Raw genomic sequence first — 22779 nt, forward strand, 5'->3', positions numbered from 1 at the left:
AGCGTTCGTCGAGATTCTTGCATCTTGTTGCGGATTTTCGCCATGGGTTTAATCCCTAAGAGATATGTAATCTTCCATAGTGTTGGGTTCTTTCACCCACACGCCAATCATTATTTATTCAGCGTAATTTCGTTCTTGAAATTTAAAAATTAGAGTTCTTGATGAGTTATTGATAAGTGTTCTTGAAGTTTCATTAAGTTTGAAGTAAGATTCTGCTTAGGTCAACTTTAAACGACCATATCTCTTAGAATATTAAGATTTACGTGAGCCATAACCTATCCAATTAAAGGTAATTGAATCTACTTTCCAACCCCACCAGTTTCACGTCAATCCAATATATGAGTAAAAAGTTATGACTATTTTAGTAACCTATACAGTGCTGTTACGAATTAGCCGACGGAAAAATATTAAAAAGAGTCATTTTTGTCTTTTTACCTCCAAGAAACCATAAATGAAATTATTGACTAATAAAAGGCTCAAAACAATCAGATTTTCATCTCCACTAATGAAAATCATAATTCTTGGCCATAGAGATTTCAAGAAAAGAATCTCAAGAAAGGTTTTCTTGATTGTTTACCTTCAAGCTAGGGTTTCAAGGCTTCTAATCAAGTTCTTCTTCAAGATTCTTCAAGAATCTTGTTCTTCTAGGTATGTAAGGCTATCATAGTGTTGGACTAGTTCGTCCTCACGCCCTACATCTACTTTCATATCAGAAAAAGAGTAATCTAGGATACTTTCCCTAGATTTGAGTATTCTTGAGATAAGTTGATTTTGAGTTCTTGAATTCATATTTCTTTTAAAAGTTCTATTCCTAATTATCGAATAGCTATATTGTTATTGAGATCCTTCATATCATGAATCATAATTCTTGAATTCATAATTCAAATTCAAGAGAGAGTTAAGAGTAGAGTTCAAGGAAGCCTTTGAGTTCAATTGTGAATCCTTTGAGATCAACTATCGATTTGAACTAAGTTTTGAGGAAGTAAGTCAGAGAATGAGAAGAGACACATACATGAGTTTCATAATGTTATGTAGACCTACGAGTCAAGTTGTTCATGCCCATAAATTCCGCATGAACTCCAGAAGTTGAATATCTTTGAGAGGAGTAGTATCTTCAAGTTCTAAGTCTTGAGTATTGAGTTCCTAATACCCTTTGAGATTATATTTCTAAGCATGGGACTATTACATGTTACCCATAAAGTCTTTGAGTTGAATTGTTCATGCCCATAATTCCGCATGAATCCTATAAGTCGAGCAGTCTTGAGAAGAGAAGTATCTTTGAGTCCTTAAGTTGAGTCGTTCATGGTCATAATTCCGCATGAACCCTCTGAGTTGAGCATTCTTGAAATGAGTAGTATTATTGAAGTTCTTGAGTTCCAAGTATTTAAGTTCTATCTATGGTTATTGAAAACCTTGCATTGAGTCGTTCATGTCCATCATTTGACACGAACCACATTTTAAGAAGTCTTTTATAAATGTTTTACCTTTGTTTTAAGACTTAAGTTTTGAGTTCAGTAAAGAGTGAAGAGTAAAGTTTGAAGTCCTTTTCTTCAAAAGTATATGGGAACTAAGTATTCCCAAAGAGTTTATAAATGTTTTCACATTTAGATAAGAACGGAAACTGAGATTTCCAAAGGGCCTTCGGGATAGTTTTCATAAAAGAGTAATAGCTTTCTAAATGAAGCAAGTATGGAAACTGAGATTTCCAAGATAGCATTTGAGCTAAGTTTTTGAGCAATTATCTCAAATCATCAGAAAGAAGTATGTTTTTAAAACATAAGAGCTAGTATATTTTTGGGAGTAGTATTGAGCACCGATATGGGGGAGAGTTCAAACAACTCACAGCCCCCATAAACCATGTAGCCATCATGGGTAGAAAAGGGTCATACTTTTTAGATGAACCCTTTTCACATAGACTAGTGGATCCATTAGTATTTCAGGTTCTATACCTTTGGCCGGGTATAGGATGCGTTGGCAGCGTGAGGTAGATCGCTGTATCATCACTATAGCTCTTATGTGATGGTTGTCGGTTAGAGAAACTCCCACAGAAGTTATTGTATTTTTATATACATCAGTTTATTGTATTTTTATATACATTTCAGAGTTATGTTGTATCCTTGCATACACACAGATTTCAGAGCATGTTTTTAAACAGTTTGTTTCTTTATATTGCACTTGTTTTAAATTGCTTTATATTGAAATAAGTTCAGTCATATTGAGTTGAGTATTCAAAGTTGAGTATCCAGAGTTGAGCATCCAGAGTCGAATATCATATCTTTGAGTCGAATATCATATCCTTAAGTTGAGTATCTAATCTCTGAGTTGAGTATCTTATCCTTGAGTATTTCTGAGTTGAGTAAGTTTGAGTAGTTTGGAGTATTCCTTGAGTTGAGTAAGTTTGAAAAGAGGCAAATATGTTTCCTTTTTATCAAGTTTCAAGCTTATGTTTATGTTTTAGATTTCCCCTTACATGCTCGTACATTCCACGTACTGAGCCATTTGGCCTGCATCTTCTCATGATGCAGACACAGGTATTCAGGATCATCAACAGGAGCTTCGTTGATACATCCAAGAGTTCGAGTTAGCTATGGTGAGCCTCCTTGCTTTCGGAGGATTTCATTTACCTTTCAGTTATATCAGTTGTTAGGATGTCGTGGGTCTTGTCCCGACTTCCATCTTTATCAGTTAGAGGCTTCATAGATAGTCAGTATAGTTGAGAAGTCTGTATCATTTATTTTATTAAATGTTTTAAAGACTAAAGTTGCCTTTTAATGGCGAGTTGTATATATTTTATTATACAAAGTTTTCTTTGGACTTAAAGTTTGTATTTAAGTTTTACGAACTTTTATTTCAGTTTTTAAGCTTTGTATGCTTGAATCAGTTTTCCGCTTGTAGTCAGCCAGGATGAGGGTTCGCTTGGGGACCAGCAATGGTCTTCGAGTGCCGGCCACGTCCAGGGTGTAGGCTCGGGTCGTGACAAACTTGGTATCAAAGCACAGAGTTTAAGTGTCTTAGGGTGTCTATGAAGCCGTGTCAGTAGGATCTTGTTTATGGTTGTGAGGGCCCCACTTCTATAAATGAGGGACTACAAACATTTAGGAAAAGTTTCCCTTCTTTCATACTCTTAATCGTGCAATAGAGCTATGTCATAGAGACTTATTCTAACTCGTGCATTTCTCAGAATCATTCGACTACCCACCATACTAGAGGTGGTTGAAAAGTAGAGTCAATACTTTGTCGACGAGTTGTTCTTAGCAAGAGTTTTAAGGAAGTCATGATACTCCAGAGGGGCTTAAGAGAAGTCCAAGAGTAAGTTAAGTGTTCAGTTTCAGAGTAATGCCCTCATATTCATATGAATCATGCATTTGAGCTAAAAGCGAGTTATACTCTTTTCCTTAAGCCTTGTTTCAGTTGAGATCCTTATGAGACAGTATGATTAGAGCTTGGGGTAAGATTTTCACCCGAAAAGGTAGCATGAGTTATGAGATCATGAGCAGTAGTAGTAAAAGTGCCCACAGTTAGAGGAAAGTATGCAGAGCTTTAGTAATCTTAGAAAGGGAGATAGTGATGAGGCAAGCTATGTTATTATAGTCATGCACCCAGTAAGTTTTGATGAGGAGTTTTTCCTTATGGGTAGACTAAGAAGTGATGAGTTATGAAGAGCTCAGGATAGGAGGTAGAGTAAGAGTTGCAAGTCAAGATGAGTTAGAGTATACCTTAACTAGAAAAGGTTTATGAGGATGTGTCATCGTGTTTGTAATGACCAAGTGTAAGTGGTGAATAGAAGAGCAAGAGTATTCATGAGGTGATAGCTCTAAGCTAGGCTTATAATCTTTAAGGGAAAGCCCGCAATATTCAAAGTGTTATAGAACTAATTAGGCATTGATGTATAGTGAATGAGTGAATAGTACTCAAGTTGTGAAGGGAAATGTGATAGTAAATTATAAGTATGAATACTAAGAGGTGAGGATTGGCTATTTGTCATTAGGTCATAGTGGACGAGTGCTTCTGAATTTGTATCTAGTAGTGGTAAGTTAGTATAGTAAGCAAGCAATCATATTAATATTCGGGTTTAGTCATAAACATTAAGCTTGAATTTGAGATGAGTGTCATGATCCAAAGAATGGAACCATGAGGGTGATGATGTTAGTCTTGAGATTTGATCTTGTAGACTTGGCATAGAGTAGGTGAGGAATTGAAATGTTAGCTCCAATGAATATGAGTGGTACAGGTGAGAGACCCTAACCTTTAGATAAGGGCAGTGAAGTGTGACTAAGTCACAAGAGTAAAAAGAGCAATAAGAGGTAGACCATTTAGAGATGATGGAATATGTCCATAGCCTTCAAGTGTTAGCTTTAGACCTAAGGGAGAGATGACAAGATGAGATATTGAGTCAAGTGGTTGAGATTAAGATGGTAATGAATTCAAAGAGTTTGGGGATGTCTTTTTAGAGGTCCTTTCTGTAATGGAGTGATGTTAGAAAGAGGAGGTTGATGTTCTTACCGTGTTAGTGATGGTGTGATAATTCCATCTAAGATTATTAATAATGAGGAAGAAGAGGATTAGATTTTACTAAGAGAAATAGTTAAATGAGAGCCCTTAGTTGGATCTGAAGGAGTTGGTTAGTAGGGGTCCATGGAGTTGTTCGAATACTAAGCTTGAATGTTGTGTTAAACAGTGATAGTCTTGGGAGGAGATTCCTTATCGAGGTATAGAACCCGAACTTAAAGATTTGAGTTAAGCTTGAATATAGTAAGAGCGGACCATTAGACTTAGACCTTAGTAAGAGTAACCCCATTTCATACCCAGTTCAGTCGTCATTCGAGGACGAATGATCCCAAGGGGGAGATATTGTAACACCCCAGAAAATTTTTGAACTAGACTCAAACCGTTCTTCGTAGTGAGTGAGATTTTACCAAGGAATTTAAAATTTCTTAAGTGTTAAGGTCACTAGATGTAGCACCTTGAGTTTCAAAAAGAATTCAATTGGAAATAGCAAAATCTGAAATTTTGCAAGTTATGCTTAAGTATGAGTTTTGGGTTGACTTCAAACAACCATAACTCCGAGCTCAGGATGAATTAGGTGTGCTACCAGATACAGTAGCGAAGATCTTTGAATTATCTTTCCAACGCCGCGGAGTTTACTATGTTTCGAGGTCGGATGAGTGAGATATGGCCTTTTGAAGATAGGCTGTCCAGTTAAGGAAGGTTAGCCGAAAATAGAGAAGGGTATTTTGGTCTTTTCCTTACCCAATCAGATTTAATTCATTTTTAGTAATATTTTAGGGGTCTAATCTGATTAGGTTCAGTTTTATAATTCTAAAATACACCTAGGGTTTTAGTTGAGAGTTCAAGAAGAAGAGAAAAGAGGAGAAATGAGAAAGGATGAAAGCGTTCGTCGAGATTCTTGCATCTTGTTGCGGATTTTCGCCATGGGTTTAATCCCTAAGAGATATGTAAGCTTCCATAGTGTCGGGTTCTTTCACCCACACGCCAATCATTATTTATTCAGCGTAATTTCGTTCTTGAAATTTAAAGATTAGAGTTCTTGATGAGTTATTGATAAGTGTTCTTGAAGTTTCATTAAGTTTGAAGTAAGATTCTGCTTAGGTCAACTTTAAACGACCATATCTCTTAGAATATTAAGAGTTACGTGAGCCATAACCTATCCAATTAAAGGTAATTGAATCTACTTTCCAACCCCACCAGTTTCACGTCAATCCAATATATGAGTAAAAAGTTATGACTATTTTAGTAACCTATACAGTGCTGTTACGAATTAGCCGACGGAAAAATATTAAAAAGAGTCATTTTTGTCTTTTTACCTCCAAGAAACCATAAATGAAATTATTGACTAATAAAAGGCTCAAAACAATCAGATTTTCATCTCCACTAATGAAAATCATAATTCTTGGCCATAGAGATTTCAAGAAAAGAATCTCAAGAAAGGTTTTCTTGATTGTTTACCTTCAAGCTAGGGTTTCAAGGCTTCTAATCAAGTTCTTCTTCAAGATTCTTCAAGAATCTTGTTCTTCTAGGTATGTAAGGCTATTATAGTGTTGGACTAGTTCGTCCTCACGCCCTACATCTACTTTCATATCAGAAAAAGAGTAATCTAGGATACTTTCCCTAGATTTGAGTATTCTTGAGATAAGTTGATTTTGAGTTCTTGAATTCATATTTCTTTTAAAAGTTCTATTCCTAATTATCGAATAGCTATATTGTTATTGAGATCCTTCATATCATGAATCATAATTCTTGAATTCATAATTCAAATTCAAGAGAGAGTTAAGAGTAGAGTTCAAGGAAGCCTTTGAGTTCAATTGTGAATCCTTTGAGATCAACTATCGATTTGAACTAAGTTTTGAGGAAGTAAGTCAGAGAATGAGAAGAGACACATACATGAGTTTCATAATGTTATGTAGACCTACGAGTCAAGTTGTTCATGCCCATAAATTCCACATGAACTCCAGAAGTTGAGTATCTTTGAAAGGAGTAGTATCTTCAAGTTCTAAGTCTTGAGTATTGAGTTCCTAATACCCTTTGAGATTATATTTCTAAGCATGGGACTATTACATGTTACCCATAAAGTCTTTGAGTTGAATTGTTCATGCCCATAATTCCGCATGAATCCTATAAGTCGAGCAGTCTTGAGAAGAGAAGTATCTTTGAGTCCTTAAGTTGAGTCGTTCATGGTCATAATTCCGCATGAACCCTCTGAGTTGAGCATTCTTGAAATGAGTAGTATTATTGAAGTTCTTGAGTTCCAAGTATTTAAGTTCTATCTGTGGTTATTGAAAACCTTACATTGAGTCGTTCATGTCCATCATTTGACACGAACCACATTTTAAGAAGTCTTTTATAAATGTTTTACCTTTGTTTTAAGACTTAAGTTTTGAGTTCAGTAAAGAGTGAAGAGTAAAGTTTGAAGTCCTTTTCTTCAAAAGTATATGGGAACTAAGTATTCCCAAAGAGTTTATAAATGTTTTCACATTTAAATAAGAACGGAAACTGAGATTTCCAAAGGGCCTTCGGGATAGTTTTCATAAAAGAGTAATAGCTTTCTAAATGAAGCAAGTATGGAAACTGAGATTTCCAAGATAGCATTTGAGCTAAGTTTTTGAGCAATTATCTCAAATCATCAGAAAGAAGTATGTTTTTAAAACATAAGAGCTAGTATATTTTTGGGAGTAGTATTGAGCACCGATATGGGGGAGAGTTCAAACAACTCACAGCCCCCATAAACCATGTAGCCATCATGGGTAGAAAAGGGTCATACTTTTTAGATGAACCCTTTTCACATAGACTAGTGGATCCATTAGTATTTCAGGTTCTATACCTTTGGCCGGGTATAGGATGCGTTGGCAGCGTGAGGTAGATCGCTGTATCATCACTATAGCTCTTATGTGATGGTTGTCGGTTAGAGAAACTCCCACAGAAGTTATTGTATTTTTATATACATCAGTTTATTGTATTTTTATATACATTTCAGAGTTATGTTGTATCCTTGCATACACACAGATTTCAGAGCATGTTTTTAAACAGTTTGTTTCTTTATATTGCACTTGTTTTAAATTGCTTTATATTGAAATAAGTTCAGTCATATTGAGTTGAGTATTCAAAGTTGAGTATCCAGAGTTGAGCATCCAGAGTCGAATATCATATCTTTGAGTCGAATATCATATCCTTGAGTTGAGTATCTAATCTCTGAGTTGAGTATCTTATCCTTGAGTATTTCTGAGTTGAGTAAGTTTGAGTAGTTTGGAGTATTCCTTGAGTTGAGTAAGTTTGAAAAGAGGCAAATATGTTTCCTTTTTATCAAGTTTCAAGCTTATGTTTATGTTTTAGAATTCCCCTTACATGCTCGTACATTCCACGTACTGAGCCATTTGGCCTGCATCTTCTCATGATGCAGACACAGGTATTCAGGATCATCAACAGGAGCTTCGTTGATACATCCAAGAGTTCGAGTTAGCTATGGTGAGCCTCCTTGCTTTCGGAGGATTTCATTTACCTTTCAGTTATATCAGTTATTAGGATGTCGTGGGTCTTGTCCCGACTTCCATCTTTATCAGTTAGAGGCTTCATAGATAGTCAGTATAGTTGAGAAGTCTGTATCATTTATTTTATTAAATGTTTTAAAGACTAAAGTTGCCTTTTTATGGCGAGTTGTATATATTTTATTATACAAAGTTTTCTTTGGACTTAAAGTTTGTATTTAAGTTTTACGAACTTTTATTTCAGTTTTTAAGCTTTGTATGCTTGAATCAGTTTTCCGCTTGTAGTCAGCCAGGATGAGGGTTCGCTTGGGGACCAGCAATGGTCTTCGAGTGCCGGCCACGTCCAGGGTGTAGGCTCGGGTCGTGACACGGAAGACTAACTTAAGCATACAAAAGCTTAAAACTGAATAATATTCAATAACCCAACTTTGTACAACTTTAACTCAAATGAATAACTTAGAATAAAAATAATATATTCAACTCGCCATAAAATAGGCATCTTAAGTCTTTAAAACATTTAATAACAATAAATTAATAATACAGACTTCTCAACTATACTGACTATCTATGAAGCCTCTAACTGATAAAGATGGAAGTCCGGACAAGACCCACGACATCCTGACTAAACTGAAAAGTAAATGAAATCCTCCGGAAACAAGGAGGCTCACCATAGCTAACTCGAACTCTCGGATGTATCCACGAATCTCCTGTTGATGATCTCGAATACCTTTGTCTACATCATAAAAAGATGCAGGCCAAATGGCTCAGTACGTGGAATGTACGAGAATGTAAAGGGAATTCTAAAACATAAACATAAGCTTGAAACTTGATAAAAAGGAAACATACTTACTCTTCTCAAACTTACTCAACTCAAGGATACTCAAAACTACTCAAGCTCACTCAACTCAGAAGTACTCAAGGATAAGATACTCAACTCAAAGATATGTTATTCGACTCTGGCTACTCAACTCTGGATATTCAACTCAATATGTTGAACTCATTTCAATATAAAGCAATTTAAAATAATTGCAATATAAAGAAACAAATTGTTTAAAAATATGATGTAAACTCTGTGTGTATGTAAGGATACAACATAACTCTAAAATGTATGTAAAAATACAATAAACTTATGTATATAAAAATACAATAACTAATGTGGGAGTTTCTCTAACCGACAACCATCACATAAGAGCTATAGTGATGATACAACGATCTACCTCACGCTGCCAGTGCATCCTATACCTTGCCAAAGGCATAGGACCTGAACTACTAAGTGGATCCACTAGTCTATGCAAAAAAGATTCATCTAAAAAGTATGACCCTTTTCTACCCATGATGGCTACATGGTTTATGGGGGCTGTGAGTTGTCTGAACTCTCCCCCATATCGATGCTCAATACTACTCCCAAAATATACTAGCTCTTTATGTTTTAAAAACATACTTCTTTCTGTGATTTGAGATTGGTGCTCAAAAACTTAGCTCACAAGCTATCTTGGAAATCTCAGTTTCCTCTCTTGCTTCATTTAGAAAGCGATTACTTTTTTCTGAAAACTTGCCCGAAGGCTCTTTGGAAATCTCAGTTTCCATTCTTATTTAAATGTGAAAACATTTTAAACCTCTTTGGGAATACTTAGTCCCCATATACTTTTTGAAGAAAAGAACTTCAACTTTACCCTTTACTGAACTCAAAATTTAAGTCTTAAAACAAAGTTAAAACATTTGTAAAAGAATTCTTAATATATGGTTCATGATGAATTATGGACATGAACAACTCAATGCAAGGTTTTCAATAACCATAGATAGAACTCAAATACTTGGAACTCAAGAACTTCAATGATACTACTCATTTCAAGAATGCTCGACTAAGAGTTCATGCAGAATTATGAGCATGAACTACTCAACTCAATGACTCAAAGATACTTCTCATCTCAAGACTGTTCGACTTATAATATTCATGTTGAATTATGAGCATGAAATATTCAACTCAAGAACTTAAAGATGTTTCTCAAAAGGGATAAGGTACTCAACACTTAAAGGCATAGAACTTCAAGATACCATTTTTCTAAAAAATGCTCAACTTACGAAGTTCATGCAAAATTATGGGCATTAAACAACTCGACTCGATGGTCTACATAACTATATGGAACTCATGTATATGACTCTTCTTATTTTCTAACTTACTTCCTCAAAACTTAGTTCAAATTGATAGTTGATCTCAAAGGATTCACAATTGAACTCAAAGGCTTCCTTGAACTCTCTCTTGAATGTGAATTATGAATTCAAGAGTTATGGTTCATGATATGAAAGATCTCGTGATGACAAGGTAGACTCATTAATACATTCTTCTCACTCTCATACTCACTTGCTCGAGTCTTAAAACAAGTTACTAGAAATTGTAGAAAACTCCTCAAAAGATTCAAAGGGACTTTCCCAAAATGTTTGAAAGAACTCCTAAGGCTTGACTCTCAACTCTACCTTGAATGTGATTTATGAATTCAAGGTTGTGATTTGTGATGGGAAAGGTCTCATGATGTTTAGGAATGATTTTAGATAGCTAAACACGAGAAAAGACTGAAAACCAATTTTTGAGAATAGGTCTGCGACGCGGAGAGGCTTTTAAAATTTGGTTTTGAAAATGACTTTTGAGGCAGAACACTCCTTGTCAGCTCCGCGACGCAAAACAGAAATTCCCAAATCTGAGAAGTGGATGCGCGATGTGGAGGGGGTTCCAAATTTCGACCGACGAAATTTCTTCTTCATTTCCTAACCCCAATTTGCCTAGCTTCGATTCTTTTTCTCAATCTCTCTTTAGATTTAAATACCCAGCACAAGAACACAAGAATCTAACTCTAACAACTCTATAAATCGACACAATAACCTCAAGAACTCCTCAATCTCAGCCCAATTCAAGAATGAAAGCAATTTCATGAATACATAACAAGAACATCAAAACTTCAACTTTTAGAACGAATTTAAAGCTGAAATTAACATGATTGGCGTGTGGGTGAACAAACCCAACACTATGGAAGCTTACATACTTGAATGAATCATCTTCTTGAAGAACTTGAAGGAAAAACTGGAAAGAAGAACCCTAACCTTAGCTTTTCTTGAATTTCTTGAGCGTAGAATCTTTGGAATGAATTAGAGGGTTTAGATTTAAGAAAACTGATTTCCTACACGTTTTAGGAAATTTAGATGACCTCCTAAGGGTTATTAGGACTAAAATAACCCTAAAGAAATAATTAAAATGAGCTGGGAGTCGGAAAGATCATTCACCAGGCAGTAAGGTCTATGTTGACTCCGCATCGCGGAGCTACCACGGAGTTGCTGCCAAGTTTGCGCGATGTTAGTAAATCCGTCATAACTTCTTACTTAGAGCTCGGAATTTAGCAAACTCGGTGGCGTTGGAAAGAGGACTCGAAGGGATTTAATTTTCTACCTTGTAGCTCACCTAGCTCATCATGTACTAGGAGATATGGCCATTTAAAGTTGAACCAAAACTCAAGAAAAACTTAGGAATGACTTGAATGAACTCTCTTTAGTTCTTCTTGGAACTCAAGGTGCTACATCTAGTGACCTTAATACTCAAGAAATTTTAAATTCCTTGCAAAAATATGACTCACTATGAAGAACGGTTCGAGTCTTAGCTCAAAAATTTTCAGGGGTGTTACAGAATCCTAAACCTTTTTCCATACATTAAGCTCGAGAGAGTGAATGGACTAAGGCATAGGTTGTACTTATTTTGCATGCTTGTCGATGTTCGAGAGAAACAGACTTGATTCGGGATAAATTGTTCGAGAGAAAGTTTACGTCCTCTATAATCTAGCTTAATCACTAATATTCAGTTAATTCCTAATAGTTGCAATTACACATTTGTCTACATTAGCCTATAATCGAATCACATCCCAAGAACTCGTCTCATTATTGTTATTCTGTATTATTTGATGTTGTTGTAGTTGATAATTAAAACCAAAACCCCCTGATTTGACATTCGTGTCACACCCTGATTTGAATTTTATTTTTATTCGTAAATGTTTATTCATATGACTGACTTGATCATGTTCACACTTTTCTATTGAATCTTAAACACATACCACTCCCTGTGGGATTCGACCCCAACTCATTTAGTTGGGTTATTGCTGATTAGCAATCGTTGACACTTATAATTGGATGGAGTGTCCTTGAAACATAAATCAAAGACGCATTGAGTCAGCAGACAATTAGCATGGGCACTTTGTCTTGCTTGCGGATATTAAAGCAACATTTGGCTAGAGAGATTCAAACTTAAGAGTCTAAGTTTATGCTGTTAGTATATATGATGAGGGTGGGGTGTTATCCAGTAGTGAGGTTAACTTTAGAATGAGGAGTTGGGCAAGCTCAAATGTAAGGTGGTGTCTAGGGAGGACCCAAGAAGCAACACTCGATGTTTACGGTGTTCTCAAGTTTGGAGGAAGGATATGTCTTCCTCGAGTTGGTAACTTGATCCGGAATGTGTTGGCAAAGACTCATGGTTTGCGCTAGTCTATATATCCGGGTGTGACCTAGATGTAAGGGGATTTGAGGCTACTTTATTGGTTACATATGATGAAGAAAAACATTGCAGAGTATGTTTTCAAGTGACATAATTGTCAATAGGTAAAGTATGAACATCAAAACCCTGCAGTTTTAATTTAGTGGTTGTCTTTTCCTGAATGGAAGTGGGAGAGGATAGCCACGGATTTTGTGGTGGAATTACCCAAGAGCTTGGAGAAATATGACTTGATTTGGGTTATTGTTGATAGCTTGACTAAATAAGCCCACTTCATTCCAACAACAAAAAAATTGTAAAATGGTTTGTATACAATTAGTATACATTTGATATACATGATATACAATAAATATATGGTGAATGTATACAACTGATATACATGTCAAAATGGGCGAGAAGCCCAAAAAGTAGCAATAAAAGCTCGGAATTGGTCCAGGCGAATAGAAACCAAACCTGGGCCCAAGTTTAATTTCTCTTTTACGAATTTAATTTTGATTGTAAATATTTATTGTTAGTTTTGATTAACTCTAACTCTAACTCTAGATGTTTTATTTAACTTAGTTGACATTTCCCAAATGATGAATCAACTTTGTTAGTGTTCATTTACTTCATTAATCTCGTTTACTAAGTTTTATCAATTAAATAATTTTGGTTAGGTGTTTTCACTCATACTTAGAGAAATAAGTTGCTTCAAATCGACATATTTTTCTAAGTGACTTCAAAATGTTTTCTTATTTGTTTTCAAATTAATTCTTCCCAAGTTAGTCAATTATTTTAAGTCAAATCGTTGGATAACAACATGTTAGCGGACACTTTGAGTGTTAACACCTTCTCAAAGTGGAAATTTGAACATTTTAGCCATTTTGTCTAAATTTTTAAAGGTTTATCTGTCAATCGTTTTTAAATTATGTTTTGTTAATTTCATTAAAAAATTATGTTGTGACACTTTCTAAGTATATTTTGTTAATTGTTTTTTTATATTTAGAACATTTTAAAAGTAATTTTTTTAAAAGGAAGTAGATCACGACAGAACATACACCCTGGCACAAATAACTTTTAATTCTTTTTCTATGACATAACACTAATTACAATGTCATATTTTATAAACTTTTGTAGCATTAATTGCAATGTCATATTTTGAGACCTTTTGTTTCTCTGCACAACATTAAATACCCCGTTGGTTCTTTTTTTCTTTTTTTTTCTATCATTGTACTTTCCTTTTCTTTTTATTTTGTTTCTTTTCTTTTATTTAAATAAATATAAATATAGATATAAATATAAGAATACATATAGTAGCTGATTATTATTTTTCAAATAAAAATATTTTAAAAATCAAATAATCAAACTATCATAAGAAGTAGTTAAAAAGAATAATAAATTCACTAGCTTATTTATTAGAGAAATAGTCAAATGTTCCCCACCCCCCCCCCCCCTCCCCCAATCTATCACCAAATTTTCAACTATTCTCTTATACTTACGGGGGGTTTTATTACCCCCTTGGACTATTTTAAAGAATTAATTTCACCCTAAATGCTAAGGTGGCAAAGAAAGTGTATTCACTTTCACAAAAAGCGTGAGAGACAACATTTTTTAATTAAAACATTAACTTTACCAGTGATCTTAGGCATAATTATATGACTAAGTTGTCAATATCTGCCCATGAATTGATTAAATTAAAAGAATGATCTTTAGTTATTAACTTGATTTTGGTTATACTTGCTATGATTATGCACTAATACATGTGATTAGAGATTTCAGGAACTCTCAAGGAAATTGGTGTCAAATTAAAGAAAATAGATGCAAGAGAGCATGAAAAGCGACTAAGGATGAAGGCCCCAGGGCTAGGCACACTGCTAGGCGTGAGGCACCAAGGGCCAACATTCAGAGACCTTTCTCAGGCGTACTAAGAGGTGTGACGCGCCAAGGGTAGAAGTCTGAGGCGCCTGATTGGCGCTTTGTAAGGCGCGACGCACCAAGCGTCAACATTCAAAGGGTTTTCCTGGCGCGCCACGCCACAGTGGGAAGTTCTGATGCGAGTGCTAGGCGCGACACACCAATGGGATCCCGACTTTTCCAACTTAAAATTGTTAAAAAAGGATTCCTAATTGTAATAGACTTTGTCTCTAATTTTCCTACTATTATAAATAGACCCTTAGGGCTCCACTGTTAGGGGTCGACTTTTATTGGGTGTGCAAGAGCAAGTATCAACGTTTGTAATAGGTTTTGATCTTCTAACTCTTCTATTTTCCGGAAATCGCATGAACAATTGTATTTTGTGTTTTTCTAATAGGATGAGTGGCTAAACGCCCTAGTTCTAGGGCTGCAGCTACTAATGGATTATTGATTATTAAAGGCTTTTTGAATTAATTATTGGTTGTCATGATAAGTTACTTCTATATTCTTCTTTTAGTATTTCGTGCTTGATCACCATGAGATAAATATATTGTCTAATCTTAAAATTGAGAGAGGCAGGATTAGATAAAACAAAGAATATAGAGAGCTCGGTCGACCCATTTGATTGAGGTGATTAGTGTTCAGGAGTGACGCCCGGACAAACAACTTGCTTGGTTACAAAATAGGATGAAATATAAATGCTCGCCAGTTAATCTATTTATCCCCGTTCAACGATGTAGTTAGGTAGCTAATTGGAGTAGGCGACGAGAGATGCGTAGCCCGACTTATATAATTAACCCTATAAATCAGTAACTTGACAACTAAAATTAGTTCTAAGCCGATAATATGATACTCGAGATTCAATACATGTTGCAGCCCTAGAATTTTCTTTTACTTGCTTGAGACATCATCTTAAAGTCGGTCATAATTAGTTATTCTTAGTTATTGCATAATTCGTAGTAGTAGTTAACATCAATCACCAACTCTTGAAAAGGTTACTTTTACTTTTATTTGTAGAATTAAGTGTTAGATATAAATCGATCATAAGTCCCTTGGGAACAATAACTTGTTTCTTTAAAGAATTTATACTACTTGCGCGACCACGTACACTTGCATGTATATTGGAGAGCAACAAGTTCTTGGCGCCGCTGCCGGGTACTTAGAAATTGATATATAATTGATCTTCTTAAGTCTACAATCAGAATATTCAAGTATTAATTACTTGATCTTAGCTTGTTTATTGCAGGCACTTGACTTTCAGGTCTAGCTCGGAAGGAAGAACTTGTTGAACCTTACAACGAACCCAAAAGAGTTTAACGCCAGCGCAGAAAAATAAATCAAGGGCAATAAGGAGAATTGGGGTTAGGTCTTCAGGGAAATAATGAGAACAATAACCAAGACAACGTGATTAACCCAGAGAACTTGAATATCCAAGGAGTACCCCATGTTGTACCTGCAAGACCAGTCTGTGATGTGGCAGTCCCACTCACAGCCAATGTGGCATCTAGTATTAGGAAACCTCCATTGGGGGGTAGATTTGAACTAAAACAGGGCATGGTACAACTCATCCATTCTAATGGGCAATTCATTGGTCTCCCTCACGAGGATCCCCAAATCCACCTTAGGAACTTTATAGAGATCACTGATATATACATCCCAACTAGAGTCTCATCGGACTATGTGAGGCTGACGTTGTTTCCATACTCATTGTTAGGAGCCGCAAAGCATTGGTTAGATACGGAGCCACCAAACTCCATCACTACATGGGATTACCTAGCAAGGAAGTTCCTGAGTCGATTCTTTCCATCCAAGAAAACCGCACGGTTAAGGAGTGAGATATTATGCTTTAGGTAAAATCAAGGGGAGGACATGTACCAAGCATGGGCTCGTTTCAAACAAATGTTGAACGATTGCCCGCACCACATGCAAATTAATGAGGTACTTGCTCACACTTTCTTTGAGAGTTTAGATTATAATGCTCGTGTACTTCTTAATAGTGCAGTAGGTGGACAAGCCCTAGCTAAAATATGTGAAGAGTTGTTAGAATTACTCAATAGACTCTCCGAAGGGAACCCAGGGTATAAGGAGGAAATTCCTAGAACCACAACCCAAAAGGCCGCGGGGATCTTATATGTAGACCAAGCTACTACCATAAATGCCAAATGAGATGCAATGCAACATAACATGGATTTACATTTTAAACATATGGCTCTAAACCATGTACCGGTAAATGTTTTACAACATGCAACCAATTGGTGTGAGGTATGTGGTAGTGGAGCTCATGAAACCGAGAAATGTGAGGCAAACCCGAATTTCGTAAACTATGTGGGTAATGCGCAAAGGGGTGGAGGTCAGCAAAATTATGGTAACACTTACAACCCTAGTTGGAGGAACCATCATAACTTCTCATGGGATGGGAACCAAAACCAAAATCAGGCACAAGGGGCTAACCAATACCGTACTCAAGGGGCTGGGCAACAATACCAAAATACTAACCAAGGTGCAAATCCTAATGCACAAAAAGGGGGGATGACCAATGAAAAGCTACTCCAAAAGCTCATGACTGAAATAGGGACCAAATAAATGCTAGAATAGATAAGTAGGATGAGAACATCAGAAACATCCAAATGTCCCAAATGAGTTTAGAGAAACAAGTTGTGCAAGTACCCATTTCTCTAAACTTGCATCCCTAAGGTGGGTTGTCCGGTGATACTGTAACGACCCGAGAGCACCCCCTAGTTGTTACAGGCGTATTCGACCTTTCGGAGGTCTTAAACAAGCCCTTAGCATTTGTCATAGCATTTATCATAGAAAAATAGCGGAAAATTTAAAACTTTTTCATAATATAACATAAGACATAAAAGTCACCTCATTAAACCTTTAATACAAAAAATGGAGTACTACGTCTCAAGGTAGCCATCTTAAAACATGACTACAACACAAGAGGGACACAGCCCTTACAATACAAAAGAAACTATTATCTAGTACATAGAACTTAAGGAAACTCTTTAACATAAAGGTCCTTGAATATTTAAGGACACACCCGAACTTGGGAATAGTAAGCCAAGCTCATCACTTCTAGGAAAGGCCCTTTAGCCACCACTACCTACACTTGGTGTAAAAAGATGAAGAAGAATGGTATTAGTACAAGAATACACTAAGTATGATAACCATGTAAAACATACTCTTAAAAGGACATTTAGTTGGAAACCATGCATCATGCCTTTTTAGAGAAACTTCAAGAACATTTAGCACAATAGGAACAATATAAACCATATACATCATCATACACATGGAAACCATTCATAATAGCACATAGAGGCACTTATAACATTTTAGGCACATTCAATGCATACAATACATTACCTTCCTCTTTATCTTAACTCCTTTCCTCAAGCAACCCTTAGGGAATACTTGGTGCAATGTATTGCCTTAAAGTTACCAAAGGTGAACTTACATATAGCCTTCATCAATCCAACCACATATTTTCATAGAGTCATATGTACACCATAAGACATAGTCTTCACATAGGAACCATCACCTAAGACAACCCCCAAGTCACACTAGTGCAATGTGCAAGTAGCATCCCATAATACTACTCACACCAAGTGTTCCTAGGAAGCCACCATAGACTAGGTACATCATATTCAACAAGTCATAACATCTTCATTTAACATTAGACATAAGACCAACATACTTCATAACATCATATAAGGACTCATTCCTTTACTGCATCATTAGTCATAACCCATTTAGTTCATATCATAGGTAAACCACCCTCACAACCCCTTCACAAGCTCACTTGTGCAATGTACACATGGAGTGCCATACCCCCACATATACTAAGCAAACCTATTAAGAAGTCATAAGTGTAATTCACATGCATAAACATACTTCATATCTTGACATAAGTAAAGTCAACATTAACATGCTTTCATATTAACATACATAGGCCATAGTCTTCATTACATAAAGAGCCTAATCATTACCTCCATTAGAGTCCACTTGTGCAATGCATAAGTAAGGTCCATAGTCCTACCTACACTAAGTAACTCTTCAAGAAATCCTGACTAGCGTTCCTATTCTTATCTTAGTTCATTTCTTAACTTTTGGGAGACATTGTCATAACCGACATAGACCATGTGAGCTACATGGAATCCGGTGTTCTACTCTCATACCGAAAAGAGAGGGTACTACTTGCCAAAGTAGGACCTACATACATAATAGCTATCTAGTGGATCCACTAAGCTACGACCTACGGGGGCACGTAGTTATGGAACAGGGAGATTGCTACTAGAAAACCTTGACTTACTAAGCGTGGAGGTTTCCATCTCATGAGACAACATCTATGTTGGGAACCCGGACTTGCTAAACGTGAAGGTTCTTTTGTGGGAAGCCGGACTTGCTAAACGTGAAGCCCCCACTCTCATTTTTCATGTTCACTCGGTGCTAAGCAAACATCTTTAAGCCTTTATTTAACATTAGTTCATAAAATAGGCTTTAGGGACTTAATCCCTCATATCATATAGCTCAAAGGTTTCTAAGATGAGAATGACCTTTCATCATAGAACCTACATTATGTGAGAATGACCTTTCACATAATCATACCATATTCATAACATAGTCTAGTTTAGAGTACAATTGAGGATACCTTTCAAGAGACTCAATTTCACTAGATTATCATAAACTTTATTCATTCATTCATGTGTGTGTACATATGTGAGAAAGCCTTTCACATAAACACCTTTATACAACACATATTCATACCTTTCTAATCGTACACTTTGCATGCATAATAAGATGTGAGGGTGCATATAAGAGTTAACCTTTCAATAGACACCATAACACATCATATTCATAGTTATACATGTAGAGTGTGTGTGTGCATATTGGTTCTCATAGTGACATATTAGCAACATCATTGATATTGAGGAGAACGAGAATTGAATCGATTGAATCACAAAGATCTATTCACTTATATAGAAGAAGAATTGAAAAAAGAGCGAATGGTTCATGTAGCAGTGGAAGAGTCAGCTTTACGCAATCGATCGGATTAGATAGATATCCCTTCAACATAGGTCATCGAAAGGATCTCGAAGACCCACCAAAGTACGAAAGCCAAGATCTTTCAGAAAATGGATTCATATTCAAAGAGTGCATTACCACATGGATAAGCTTCCTGGCGACTAGCTTCTCAAGTGGGCGGCTTGGTAAGCAAGCTATCTTCAGCATCGGTAAAATCCCTATCAATATCAATAATAGGCCAGAATGGTGGGGAAGGAGGCCTTCCCTACTTCAATGGAAAGGGGGGAATCGCCATTTCACAATCGCTCCTCTCCTTACAGTCAAGTGACACATAAAATTACTAGTTTTTCGGTGTTGAAGGAAAGAGGCTTTAAACGTCGATTCAAATTGGACATACAGATTTTCATTTTATGAGACTATATGCATGCAAGATGTATTAGGGGTACAAAAAGAATCCTTTTTCTTTACAGTCGTATCTACTGTGATAAGAAAGCGCTCTTAGTTCAATTCGGTAGAACGTGGGTCTCCAAAACCCATAGTCGTAGGATCAAATCCTATAGAGCGTGATTTTTTTCTTCTTAGATCGAATTAGAAAGAAATAGATTCATTCAGTAACTTTCACAACAATCGGAATTTTACCTCTTGTGCCTATGAATTAAAGAAATGAGGAGCTGAAAGCCACTTAACTGTAAGGAGAGGACTTCCAGGGCTCGATCTAAGGCTACGTCCCATGGTTTGGTAGAATAGACACTTCCAAGGATAGTCTACACACAAACCCAATCTCATTTTCTAAGGGTTATGGTGGCACTATGTTTAAATTCACTTCCCCTCCCCTTCAACCTGCCCCAACCCCCTATATTATAAAATAGAAGAGTCAAATATAATAAATGCAGTAATCCTACCCATTGTGAGAGGCATCTTCCACTTTGTAATTGAAGGGTTCCAAACCTCGCTTCGTCGCTCAGTCCCTTGCTTCTTTCCTCCTCTTTTTCCTTTCCTTCTCTTTATACCAATGTGATTTAATTCCAGGTGCATATTTCATTTACGTCTTCCATGATTCTTAGATCCAGAGGTAGCACCGATCCATCAATAGCACCATCCCTTCCTCTCGCACCCGGTCTCCCCTCACTCAATTTCTTTGGATTGAGCTCGCTTGGTTCGTCTGTTCATCGGTCATTGAAGGAAAGCGTTTATGGCTAGCGTAATGTCTTCTGCCTATATGTATTCTAAGAATGTTCTCTTGCCCCCAGGTGTTCGTCATGGTCGCAGTAAAGGTTTGTTAGACCTGATCGAGAAATTCAGATGTTCATCTTGCGTGATGAGGGACAAGCGGTGGAAGAGGAAAGTTTCATCATGGATATAGGTTTCCTAATCCTAAGGGAGGGATCTAAAATTACCATTTTCCTAAAGTGTTTTCATTAGACTAAGGATAGAATTCTCCGAGGGTTAGGAAAGTGGAGATAGGGTAAAAATCCCAAAGGATATTTACAAAGATTACTAAAGAAGAACACGGACTTGGCTTGGTGTCGGGAATGGAAGAACAGCAAGAGACAGGGTTAATCATTGGTTTTGTCTACTATATTAATTAGAATTATGATTGATATCCTCGAGGCATTTTTCCTTAAGAGACAGGATAAGAAAGAGAGAGTGAACTCACAACCATTTATGCGTTGGAGAGATCGTTTCTTATTTTGTGCCGAAGCACTTTTTAAAGCACAGGCTGAAACAGGTGAAATCAAAGGGCATTACTTGAATGCTACTGCAGGTACATGCGAAGAAATGATCAAAAGAGTTGTATTTGCTAGAGAATTGGAAGTTCCAATCATAATGCATGACTACTTAACGGGGGGATTCACAACAAATACTACCTTGGCTCATTATTGCTGAGATAATGGTCTACTTCTTCACATCCACCGTGCAATGCATGCAGTTATTGATAGACAGAAGAATCATGGTATCCACTTCCGGGTATTAGCAAAAGCGTTACGTATGTCTGGTGGAGATCATATTCACTCTGGTACCGTAGTAGGTAAACTTGAAGGTGAAAGAGACATAACTTTGGGCTTTGTTGATTTACTGTGTGATGATTTTGTTGAACAAGATAGAAGTCGTGTCCAAGGACTTTTGTTTTTCTTGGCATCTTTTATTTTGGCACAAATCTTTTTGGTTCTTAAAAAGAAAGAGTTCGAGACGGTTCAATTGGCCCTTTGCCCTTACGTGTTTTCGTAATACCGCAGGTATGATCTTGGGAATTCCACATCGGGTCAATGATTAGGTCTTCTGGATCACCTGATAATCGTCTAATCAAACAAATGTCATGACCTAATGGACTTTAGGACTAAAGCAGAGAAAGAGATGTCTTTGTCAGAGGACCAAGCCACTCGAACAAAGTGATTAGTGGAATGCAACTTCTTCACCGATGAACTTCAATATGAGCTTCGAGAAAAGCATGCAAAGCACACTAACCTAACTCAATGAAGGTGACTGTCAGCACTGACTCAGACACACATGTGGGCGGTTGAGTAGTGGGTTGATTTGATCAGAAAAGTAGTATACCTCCGACTGAATCAATATCGCATTCTCCTTTGCTGCTATGAAGGAAAGCGGTATTGATAGAAAAGTAGAAAGAAAAGCAACGACTGGAGTGGGAGAGTCAAAGTCGAAAAGAGGATTCCTCACTTCTTTCTCTCATTCAAAACCGTGCATGAGACTTTCATCTCACACGGCTCCTAAGTGATAAAAGAAAGAAGAACGAGATCCTAATTGCCATGGTTCCGCTACATCACAAGGAGCAATTGTGAGGAATAGGTATTCTAGAACAATCATTTGGTTTGGTTCATTCTTTGACTGCTCTGCTCCCCAAAAAAAAAAGACTGAATTTCTTCCACCTTCCTTGTACGAGTAGTGAAGAAGTATAGATTTAGTTGGTTGTTGACCAATGGAAAGCATGGATCAAAAAAGGCAGAATTTACATTTTTCTAAGAAAGAGATCATAGTGATTGATGGCTCTGTCGCCAACTACATCGGAAAATGCAAGAAACTTTGAATTGGATGTAGATAGCCTTTTCCATCTTTCTGATTTCGATAGGCATCCCACCCTATCCTCAGGATGAGAGGACTTCTTTGAGCCCTAAGATTTGTTCCCTTCGCAAGTGACTTGAAAGTCGGGCAGGCGCTTTAAGAAGGTGCCAGTTGACTTTCCTTTTTCTCAAAAGGGTGTCCATTGGAATATCTTCTCACTCCCTTTGTGATTCCACCAGACAGGGGCACCACCAGAACACCTGAATAAGGATCTATTTTCTTTTGAAGCTATAGTACATATGCAATTTATAC

At 36.7% G+C, this 22779-nt stretch overlaps 1 protein-coding gene and 1 non-coding gene across 2 annotated transcripts in view; both read left to right on the plus strand.

The window, feature by feature from the left end:
- Positions 1-22779, plus strand: part of LOC125823318 (protein SMAX1-LIKE 4-like) — a 534427-nt gene that overhangs the window by 279795 nt on the left and 231853 nt on the right. The window lies entirely within an intron of this gene.
- On the plus strand, positions 19939-20012 carry TRNAW-CCA (transfer RNA tryptophan (anticodon CCA)). Its single transcript has one exon. It is a non-coding gene; the product is annotated as a tRNA-Trp (tRNA).

The sequence above is a fragment of the Solanum verrucosum genome, unplaced genomic scaffold (genome assembly GCF_900185275.1).
Source record: "Solanum verrucosum unplaced genomic scaffold, falcon-dt-bn FXZP01000214.1, whole genome shotgun sequence".
NCBI classification, from domain to species: Eukaryota; Viridiplantae; Streptophyta; class Magnoliopsida; order Solanales; family Solanaceae; genus Solanum; species Solanum verrucosum.